Here is a 12,286-nt window from a genome sequence, read left to right as displayed (position 1 = left end):
CCCTTCCCTTCTTGCTTCTTGATACAAATCAAGCATATACAGATGTATTCAATTTCAGTTCTCTTTTTTATTACATAAAAAATAGCATGCTACATGTCAATCTGTATCTTACTATCTTTTTATTTTATTTAGAAACTTAACAACAGCCGCCAGTGATATGGAAGTAGCAGGTGGGCTTTTAAAGGTAAACACTGAAATACAGAAAGCTATTATACCATGGGCTTCACATTCTGTGACAAGCTGAAAATCTGTGTCTTCCTTCAGTAGACGTGCATGACAGGGTTTGGGACTGTTAAACTATTGCAGTTTCCATCAGACACAGTCCATCAGACACTCACTTGGCTGTTCTGAATGGGAGATATTGATGAAAAGCCACAATGGTCGCTATGTGTCACTGGAATGACATTCCATTTAATGCCATACCCAAACAGATGGAAGTGTGAGCTTTCCAAGGGGAGGCATACCCATTGGGCTGAAAGCAGGCAGGATTATAGTGTAGAACCTAACAACTCAGGAGAGAGTTCTACAGCCCAGTGACCTTAGGGATGGGGCTCAGTGGGTAAGTAGTGTCATTGCTGCTTGTAGATGGATTTTGTGTCCCTCTTTTAACATCCTTCCAACCCTACCTATGCCCTGGAGAAAGGATACAAATTATGAAAGCAATGATGGAAGGAGCATGTATCTCTGTTTGAGAATTTATGTAAGGAAAAATAAGGAGTGGAAAACAAAAGTCCTTGTGCAATGGCAGGAAAAGTGGATTAGAGAGCAGGGTAACAACTTCAGACAATGAGACCTCTATTTTGACATTAATGAGAGAATTGCCTTAGATGATGTCAAAATCAGTCCTAAGTGTTTATTTCTGTGGGTTAGTAATTGATTGCTTCTTTTAAATGGGGAGAGGAATATAAGGGATAAAACAAAAGTAACTACATAGGAATTGGGAGGTCCTTTTAAGAGATAAAAAATTGACCTAAAGTGACCTAAGGTGACTGGTGATAACATGACATTGCACCTACTGACTGACTCTTGAATCTGCCTCACTATCTCCTTTGACCAGTTAGTCATCACTATTCATTGTCTTGACCATCACAAACTTCCCCATGGATTTTCCTTCCTATATTCTTATCATTTTTCAATTTTTTCCTACACCACCACTAGTACCAAATCCAGGCTCTTACTGCTCCCTGCATGACAGGACAATAAACTGAGATGAGGTTTTGGGGCAAAGAATAGTGACTTTATTGGGAAAGTCAGAAGACCAAGAAGATAGTGGTAGTGTTCCAGAGAACCATCTTACCTAAGTTAGAACTCAGGCTTCTTTTATCAATACTGAAAGAAGAGGAGGAGGTGGCTGGTTTTGTAAACTTTTTGGTGCAGTAATCCTTTGTTCTTGTTTTTCCTTTCCTTTTTTTATTTTTTAAATTATGAAAGTATGAGAATACATTTATAGGAGACTTGGAAAATACAGAACAAATTTTATCCACTATATATTACACTTATTTCCTTAAGTAGATAAATTAAGATTTTTAGTTGGAGTTTCCATATCAAACTTTCAAAAATTAATAAATTGAATATCTAGAAAAGTAGAAGGGTATGCATACGTGCAGGCTAAGTCGCTTCAGTCGTATCTTACTCTTTGCGACCCATGGAATGTAGTCCACCAGGCTCCTCTGTCCATGGGATTCTCCAAGCAAGAATACCAGAGTGGATTGCCATGCCCTCCTTCAGGGGATCACCCCAACTCAGGGATCAAACCAACATCTCCTGCGTCTCCTGCACTGGCAGGAAGGCTCTTAGTAGACCAGAAAGCACCATGAATCAATTCAACATAATTAAGATTTAAAAAATTTTCACACAAAAGTAGGATACAAATTCTATTTGGGTTCCCATAGACTATAAACTAGGAGACACTGGAACATATCCAGGGACATAAAGCAAGGTGCAAAAATTTCATGATCTAAAGGTATTGAAATCATATAGCTTATTCTCTTATCACCATGGAATTATGTTAGAAATCAATATCAAAAGATTTGAAAACACGCCCACATATTTTCAAGTACAGTGTGACATTTACCAAGAGAGATATTTAACTTAGCCACTGAAATCCTCAGTAAAGTGAGAAGACTGAAAAAAAACACAGAGGGTGATTGCAGAGAAGAAAGCATTTAATGAGAAATTATCCTCAAAATGAGAAATTAATATCAAAGATATTTTTTAAAACCCAGATATTTGGAAATTTAATGTCTACTTTTAAGTGATGGGTGTACCTAAGCAGCCATAACAAGGCAAATTAGCAAATATTTGCAACAGAATAAAAATGAAAAGAGAATTTACCAGAATCTGTTGCATTCACCTGAAGTTGCTCAATGCAACTAAATACAATGTATAATCTTAAATAAGGTATGAAAACAAATAATGGACATTAACATAAAATTTTGAGAAATTTGAATAAAATCTGTCCTTTAATTAATAATACTGTATCATTTGCTTATTTCTGTTTTTTTAAATTAATTAATTTATTTTACTTTACAATATTCTATTGGTTTTGCCATACATTGACTTGAATCTGCCATGGGTATACATGTGTTCCCCATCCTGAACCCCCCCCACCTCCCTCCCCATCCCATCCCTCTGGGTCATCCCAGTGCACCAGCCCCGAGTACCCTGTATCATGCAATGAACCTGGACTGGCGATTCATTTCACATATGATAATTTACATGTTTCCATGCCATTCTCCCATATCATCCTGCCCTCGCCCTCTCCCACAGAGTCCAAAAGACTGTTCAGTACATTTGTGTCTCTGTTGCTGTCTCGCATACAGGGTTATCGTTACCATCTTTCTAAATTCCATATATATGCATTAGTATACTGTATTGGTGTTCTTCTTTCTGGCTGACTTCACTCTGTATAATGGGCTCCAGTTTCATCCACCTCATTAGAACTGATTCAAATGTAGTCTTTTCAATGGCTGAGTAATATTCCATGGTGTATATGTACCACAGCTTCCTTATCCATTCATCTGCTGATGGACATCTAGGTTGCTTCCATGTCCTGGCTATTATAAACAGAGCTGTGATGAACATTGGGGTGCATGTGTCTCTTTCAGTTCTGGTTTCCTCAGTGTGTATGCCCAGGAGTGGGATTGCTGGGTCACATGGCAGTTCTATTTCCAGTTTTTTAAGGAATCCCCACACTGTTCTCCATAGTGGCTGTACTAGTTTGCATTCCCACCAACAGTGTAAGAGGGTTCCCTTTTCTCCACACCCTCTCCAGCATTTATTGCTTGTAGACTTTTGGATAGCTGCCATTCTGACTGGCATGTAATGGTACCTCATTGCGGTTTTGATTTGCATTTCTCTGATAATGAGTGATGTTGAGTATCTTTTCATGTGTTTGTTAGCCATCTGTATGTCTTCTTTGGAGAAATGTCTGTTTAGTTCTTTGGCCCACTTTTTCACTGAGTCTTTTATTTTTCTGGAATTGAGCTGCAGGAGTTGCTTGTATATTTTTGAGATTAATTCTTTGTCCATTGCTTCATTTGCTATTATTTTCTCCCATTCTGAAGGCTGTCTTTTCACCTTCTTATAGTTTCCTTTGTTGTGCAGAAGCTTTTAAGTTTAATTTAGCATTAGTTTTAAGTTTAATTAAGGTTTTTTCTTTTTTATAGCATAGTATTTCTTTGTATTCTCAGAGTTGGATTAGAATTTTCAAGCCTCATTCAATTTTTAGAAAAATCACAAAGATAATAAACTTTTAGACTTTTAGCAGCAATACTAGATGCCAAAATACATGGAATTTTATTGAAGTTTTGAGTGAATATAAGTTAGAAATCTAGCATTCTATTCATATGAAGTAAGACAAGTGGAATCAAAATTATTTTTTAGCTAGGAAAAAGTTCATACGTTTTTAAAAATAGTTATCACATTATACATACTATGTATATATATACATATATACACACACACACACACACACACACACACATATATATCTGTATACAGAAGGTTTTCTACTCCTCTTGATAAAGGTTTGAGAAGGAACAACAACAACAACAAATAGTTGGAGAAATTGGAAAACATAAACTAATTGAAATGAGAGTACTGCACAGGAAATAGAAAAAGTGAAACACACTAGATAAAAGTAAAAGGTCATCATATAGTCCAGTTGCTTTTAAATATGGCTGGTCTTTAGAAACACATTTGGAGCTTTGGAGAAAAAAGCAATATGTTGGCATTTGTATTGATAATTTTGATATACATCTGGATTTTTAAAAGTGATACAGATTTTTCTACTAAGTGGTACTTTTAGTGACATAGAATTCTACTATTTTCTGTTGACCAATTATGATACAATGGTATTAAGTGAATAATAGTTACATATTCATAATAGTAAAAGAAGTTTATCAGTTTTCACAACCAATAGCCAGGCAAAAAATAAAGAAGATTACAGTTGCCAGCCATAATGGAAACATGATTAATCTAACAATATAAAATAATTACATACAATTTTGGGGGTAAGTAGTTTGATGTGGTAAGTAGACATGCATACATGTACAAGTTTTCATCTGCCCAGCCAGTCTATGTCTTTTGATTGGTGCATGTAATTCATTTAGATTTAAAGTAATTGTCATGGGTCCCTGTGCAGATTGGAAAAGATTTTTCAGACATGAGGCAGAATGAAAGGAGAATAAAGTTCATTAGAGTGAGAAACACTGTTAGAACAGTGGACCAATACAAGGGAGAGCCAAACCCTTTCAAACAGGCTAGTAGCCAATTTTTATAGCATCAAAACAGAGAAAATTTATACTGAAATGGTGGCATTAAGTGATTGGTTAGGTTGCTATGGGGTAGGTAATATGGTGGGTATTTTTCTTCGTATGGGGTTAGAGAACTAGCCAGTTTAGATCCAGAGGCTCATGGCAACTGTTGCTATGGGGCTTGGTCAGTTCCAGAGATTTTTATCCTGTGATCTTGGTATAGGGCTCCACACCTGTGACCTTGGTATACAGTCCCACATTCCCCCTCTTTTTATTTATGGGCCAAATCTTTAGCCCCTTAACACCCTGTTCATGAATAATTGTCTACCTATCCCTGTCTTGAGCCATGGGGACCCAGGTCATCTGGGAAAGGGCCGATGACTGCTCTGGCTTCTTCAAGTTGGACAGGGGCATTGTGGGTTCCTGGGTCCCAATGCCTGATCTCAGTTAGGTTACATTTACAGAGGGAGATGAGAGTCCATGGAATGATAAGGCTTCTTGTTCCACCACTGTCTGGGTGTTGGTTGGGTGATATTCTTGTTGTACTACCAGTGGGAGACTAAGTTGTATTCTAGAAGAAAGAAACTTAACAAGAAGGTTAAGGATTTATGGCCCAAAGATCAATAGAAGTAGAAAAGCTGCCAAGAGGCTAGCCAGGGGAACCAGGACCAGACATTGATCTGTGATGTTCGTGTTTCTCTAGGTATGAGAAGATGCAAGAATTTGAGCTCATGAAATTCTTTACCTGAAAACGCCTGACTATCTGAAGGCCTATTCTTCCAGTTTTTCCCAGAGCACAGAGTGCCTTATTTCTGATCTCCAACCTGAACTCCTTTCAGGGGGTGTCGAAGGTCAACAGCTTGCAGTGGTCATGGTTTGTCTTTGTAGAGGCAAACGGCAAGTGCCAATTTCCAGTTGACAGAGCTCCTTCAGTGTCATAAATTTGACTTTTGTTTGGGGGCATTTCATGGCTATTGTGCCCCACGGTGCTAGGAATGCTCACTCCCAGTTCTGCCAAAGATTTCCCAAACAGACCTCACTGTGCTGTTACTGGACCAGGCCTCACATGTAGCAAAAGTCTCTGGACCATACCTGTATTTCTAGCCTCTTTGTCCAGGAAAATATTCCCTCTTGTTCCTTCTTCCCATATCTAGAGTTACATTTTTACAATTACTGATCACATATGGAATTACATATCATCATTTTATCAGAGGCTCAATCACATATTTGATAATGTAAGAAGAAATTTTCTGAAACAGGCAACATAGAAAATATAGCTAGCAATTATTAGTAAGATCATAAGTAAGAATTTAAGTCAAGAATTTCCATTAGGTATAGCCCAGTATATCCCCAGGCCATCTGACTTAGATTGGTAAATGATTATATATACTAAGTCACTTCAGTTGTGTCTGACTCTTTTTGCAACCCTATGGACTATAGCCCACCTGACTTCTCTGTCCATGGGATTCTCCAGGCAAGAATACTGGAGTGGGTGCCAGGCCCTCCTCCAGGGGATCTTCCTGACCCAGGGATTGAGCCCTCATTTCTTATGTCTCCTGCCTTGGCAGGTGGGTTCTTTATCAATAGTGCCACCTGGGAAGTCCCAAAGACTATAGATTGGTATTAATTTCCTGTTTGTAGATCTTGGAGCATCTGATCTTTATTCAAAGACTGATTTCTGAGATAAGTTTTAGAAACAAATAGAGTGTCCTCTTTAATAACTTAAAACTTTTAGGAGTATCACATAAACAAGGAACTATCTCAGAAGTGAGTCAAAGTAAACACAGACTTTAATTAACAAAACTAAAACTTAATATTTAGTTATACATAATTGTGAGTGTGTGTGTGTGTGTGTGTGTGTGTGTGGTGGGGGTTATTAACCCTGCAGTCTGGGAAGGCTTTAACCCATCACTTAAAAATGAGGTTTGTCAGGGAGCTGGGGAAAGCCAAGCAACTGTCTGGGATTTCTCACAGCCCTGACTGACTTGCAGCTATTGTACACCCATTTTTAATTCCCTGATTTAGGAGTAGACTATTGCCATGTTTAAGGACATCAGGATAGCAAAAGTCTGACTGTGAGGGGTTAATATTTTGAAGAAGCAGAATGAGCTTTATCTATATGCACCATAATCTTCATAGATCATTGTGAAATAATGCTTATTTACTTTACCAGAGTAAGAAAAGCTTTTAAAAACAAATATAAATCACTTAAAGGTAAAGAAATTCACAGAGTTAGTTATCAAAAAGCCACATTTCAAGAAAACTTTGTTTTATGAATAGAAAAAGATAAAACAAAACTAAATTTCACTCTGGCACCAGTTTACTATTAATTACAAAATTTGTTTATCTGGTTAATCTTAGAAAGTTTTTTCCATAAACCTTGAAGAAGTAGCAGTATTCTTGCAAAGTCATCAGAGTGAAACCATAGAAGGCACATTTAGAATCAAATTGCAATCGACAAAGCAACTTGGTCATTGCTGTGACATGTAACACTTTAACATGACAACTAGGATTATAACTGACATTTTACCAGAACATATTAGATTTCCATGAATTCCATATAATTTCTAGGATGTCTACATTAGTGACATCAACCAGACAATATAACCTGAGAAGATTCATTACTCCTCTAATAATGCTTCCCAAGTAATTTAACATGTCAAATGAACCCAAATACTTTAATATTTCTTTGGGATGTCTCAGGGGCCCTCTGAAGCACTCCAAAATTAGCTAGAGGTCCAAAGAACTTCATTAGAATTTAATTTTAGGAAGTTTTTCCAAAAATATCAAAAGAGTTTATAACACTCAATCAGATTGGATCATATAAGTCACTGAAATAATAGTTATTTGCTTACTCAAAGTAAACAAGATTTCAAAGGTAAACATAGAACAGATCACTTTAGAGGTAAAGAGACTTAAAACCCATTATCAAAGACAGTTCAGCATATTAAGAAAACTTGTATTATACATAAAACTCTTTTCTTGGGGTCCACTTTCCATAAAGTTAAAAAAAAAAAAAAAAAACTATCACTTTGTTTATTTAGAAACAGCCACTTGTAAGTCAGACCTACTTTCTTTTCCCTTAATAAAATGAAATTTCATTCTTTATACCTTCTTTTTTAAAAACATACATTCTACTTTCCTTAAACAACCATCAGTTGTCCTTTATATTAGCCTTCTGTAGATTTGTGAACATAAATACCCGTGATAATTTCTAAAAACATTTGCTATCTTATAGAGAACATCTCAGGATGGCACTGCACATATTCATTAACAGTTCAGAATCTCTAGTTTCTCTGTAAGAGGAAGTTGTGAGTGAAGTCATTCAGTCGTGTCTGACTCTTTGTGACCCCAAGGACAGTAGCCTGCACCAGGCTCCTCCATCCATGGGATTTTCTAGCTAAGAGTACCGGAGTGGGTTGCTATTTCCTTCTCCAAAGAGGAAGTTAGTGCTCAGTAATTAATGTTTCAGAAACTTATTTTATTTGGAAATGACCTAGCTATTTGGTAAACTTCCATCACTTAGTTTAGCGAAACCCTAGAAATTCAAGTTGCCTCAATCTGGAGAGACTATTTCAAACAACATTCCTAAAGCATAATTATTCTTAATAGAGTTTATCTAAAAGCTCACATCTCTTTCACATTTTCTTTCTTGAAGAGTTTTTTTGGACTGCAGTCACTTTCCTCACTGACAAATTTGTGACAGATATAATAAGATTAAATTTATATAAAATCTAGGTACAATGAAAATGTTATGTTTAATATAAGTGACTCTTAGACATATCTACATTAATTAGATCACCAAACAAACTTTAATACCAGATATTTAATACTGAATATTTCCTAGTTTATGTGAATTTAGGTTAATTTCTCTTGTATTTAGAATTATTTGATCTGTAAGTGCTTACTTTTCTTTAGGTCACTTAAACTAGAGCTCATTTACAACCTAACCTCAGCAATATTATCCAAAGACAAAGACATACACTGAGACATGCATAAATCCAGACAGACAGACATAGATCTCATAGTTATCTGCTTGAGATTTAAAATGTCTCTTTGCCCTCTCCCCTACCTTTTTTTCTTGGCCTGAAGTTTTAATTTGCTCAAAGGTGAAGTCTCAGGCAAAGTGGTCTGTATATTTCAAGCATATGATAAGAGTTAACTCCAAACTTTCTCTTAGGCATAATTTTGTTTAACAAGCTAGCTTTTCCGTGCAAGAACCAATTTTGTAATTTCAAAAGATTTCATTTTAACCAGTTTCCTCCAGAGTCTACTATCATGGCCATACTGTCTTTTTCGTTCTGTGGTCATAATCTCACAGCTAAATTTTAGAGAGTGCTCAAATTGACTCTGATAACAGGGGTTGACTGACTGATAAAAGTTGTCCCAGCAGGGATTATCCCTCTGGGGAGATGAGGTGTGGTCCTAGTTTGGTCAGAAGAATCTGGAGGGGAAAAAGAACTTGCAGGAGTGGGAGAAGCTTGGTCCCTCCCCACCCTGAGAGATGGAAGTTGGAAGGGGATTTTTTAGAACATTAGGACATGTTTTTGATCCTTCAGGCTTTTGATTATGGGAGAAAGTCCTAGATCAAAGGGAAGCTCAGAATCCTTTCTTTGTGTGCAACAATAGAGATCAAATGTGGATAGGAAAGGTCAAGTAAGGATCATCTAGGAAATCTGATGGAGGGGGAGACAGTGGGGGTTGAGGGGATAGGATGGCCACAGGACACATGGCTTGAGTCCCTCAGATCTGGATTCTGATTAAGGGCTGTGAAGGACTGAACAAAAGGGACATCTGAAAACGCTCCCTGCTTTGGCCACCATCTAGTGTGCCATTCAGAGGCCATTTTTCATCCCCCAGTTTGTACTGGGGCTAGGTCTTTTTGGGATTTTCAGGGTCAAATTTTTCCAGTTCCTGATAATATAGTCAAGGGGTGAGTCTGAGGGAAGCTCTTGGGACCTACCAACTCTTAGCCTGCGTACCATAGAATGGGAGTTCTGAGTCATTGGCTGACAGAAAGGCGTCCCTTTTGTCTCAGTGATCTCTCCATGCTGGTAACGGCACAAAACGGCTGACTGTCCCAACAGTCAGGTCTGACGATGAGAGGTGACACCTGGGAATTGTGGCGCTAAGGCACCATGTGTTAGTTCTAGGAAACCTAGAAACCTCCTAGAACTACGACCAAAAGAGATGTTCTATTCATCATTTGAGATTGGAATGCAAAAGTAGGAAGCCAATAGATACCTGAAATAACAGGCAAGTTTGGCCTTGGAGAACAAAATGAAGCAGGGCAAAGGCTAACTGAACTCGGCCAAGAGAATGCACTGGTTGTAGCAAATATCCTTTGTCAACAGCCCAGGAGACAACTTTACACATGGGCATCACCAAATGGTCCATACTGAAATCAAATTGATTATATTCTTTGTAGCTGAAGATGAAGAGGCTGTATGCAATCAGCAAAAACAAGACCTGGAGCTGACTGTGGCTCAGATCATCAACTTCTCATAGCAAAATTCAGGCTTAAACTAAAGAAAACAGGGAAACCACTAGGCTAGCCAGGTATGACTTAAATCAAGTCCCCTATGAATATGCAGTGGAGGTAATGAACAGATTCAAGAGATTAGACCTACTCAACAGTGTGCCTGAAGAACCATGGATGGAGGTTCATTATATTGTACAGGAAGCAGCAAACAAAACCATCCCAAAGAAAAGAAAAGCAAGAAGGCAAAGTGGTTATCTGAGAAGGCTTTACAAATAGCTGAAGAAAGAAGAGAAGTAAAAAGCAAGGGAGAAAGTGAGAGGGTAACAGGCAGGAAGGCCAGGGGTTTCCAAACGGAGGAAATAGGCTGCAAGTGCCAGACATTTTTATCTCTCTCTTTTTTTTAAATTTTTTTATTTTTCAGTGGGTTTTGTCATACATTGATATGAATCAGCCATAGCGTTACACGTATTCCCCATCCCGATCCCCCCTCCCACCTCCCTCTCCACCTGATTCCTCTGGGTCTTCCCAGCCCACCAGGCCCGAGCACTTGACTCATGCATCCCACCTGGGCTGGTGGTCTCTTTCACCACAGATAATATACATGCTGTTCTTTCAAAACATCCCACCCTCACCTTCTCCCACAGAGTTCAAAAGTCTGTACTGTACTTCTGCGTCTCTTTTTCTGCCCTGCATATAGGGCCATCGTTACCATCTTTCTAAATTCCGTATATATGTGTTAGTATACTGTAATGTTCTTTATCTTTCTGGCTTACTTCACTCTGTATAATGGGCTCCAGTTTCATCCATCTCATTAGAACTGATTCAAATGAATTCTTTTTAATGGTTGAGTTGCGGGGAGCGGCTTGAAAGAGCTGACTCTGGGAGCTGCCTTGATTGATTATCAAGGGTCCCTTCAAGGACATAGCTCTCTGTCCCGCCACCCCTCTCCTGGAATCCAAAGTTAATCAGAACACTAGTAAGCCTTGAATGCACACATGATGCAGATAGATAAGCCTTTCACGACCACCCTTAAGATAAATGGGATGCCCTTCTTAACCCTTGATGCTATCAGAGAGTTCTGGTGATTGTTATCTCAAAGTGATGTTTATGGAAAAATATTTTCTCTTAAGATTCTCTTCTTGGTTTAGTATAAATGTAACCCTGAGAAATAAAGAATCATCGCTGACTGCAGCGATCCTCTCGACCCCATCTGTTCTGTGTCTTTATTTCTTAGCCTAAAGGAACGCGCCGTGTTGCTCGCTGAAATCTCCCGGCTGGTCCGGCACTGAGTAATATTCCATGGTGTATATGTACCACAGCTTTCTTATCCATTCATCTGCTGATGGGCATCTAGGTTGCTTCCATGTCCTGGCTATTATAAACAGTGCTGCGATGAACATTGGGGTGCACGTGTCTCTTTCAGATCTGGATTCCTCAGTGTGTATGCCCAGAAGTGGTATTGCTGGGTCATATGGCAGTTCTATTTCCAGTTTTTTAAGAAATCTCCACACTGTTTTCCATAGTGGCTGTACTAGTTTGCATTCCCACCAACAGTGCAAGAGGGTTCCCTTTTCTCCACACCCTCTCCAGCATTTATTGCTTGTAGACTTTTGGATAGCAGCCATCCTGACTGGCGTGTAATGGTACCTCATTGTGGTTTTGATTTGCATTTCTCTGATAATGAGTGATGTTGAGCATCTTTTTATGTGTTTGTTAGCCATCTATATGTCTTCTTTGGAGAAATGTCTGTTTAGTTCTTTATCTCTCTTAAGCGGCAGGAGGAAACAAACTAGCGATATTTTTTCTTCTTTATACAGATTTGAAAGGAGGTTTCTCTTAAAATGCTGTGTTGCCCTGACACCTGGTTTCACCTGAAGCTTACTATTCTCAAACCTTGAGTTAACCAATACATTTGTTTTCTTGCGGGAATGTTTGTCTTAAGATACTTTAATTTATCCCAGACTCTGTAAGTTCCGCCAAATGGCCCAACCTACTTACTCAGATCTCAGATATTGTTCCCCTAATCTATGTAAATGAAACTGTTTGT

The sequence above is a fragment of the Muntiacus reevesi genome, chromosome 15 (assembly GCF_963930625.1).
Source record: "Muntiacus reevesi chromosome 15, mMunRee1.1, whole genome shotgun sequence".
Taxonomy (NCBI): Eukaryota; Metazoa; Chordata; class Mammalia; order Artiodactyla; family Cervidae; genus Muntiacus; species Muntiacus reevesi.
This window is presented reverse-complemented; position numbering follows the sequence as displayed.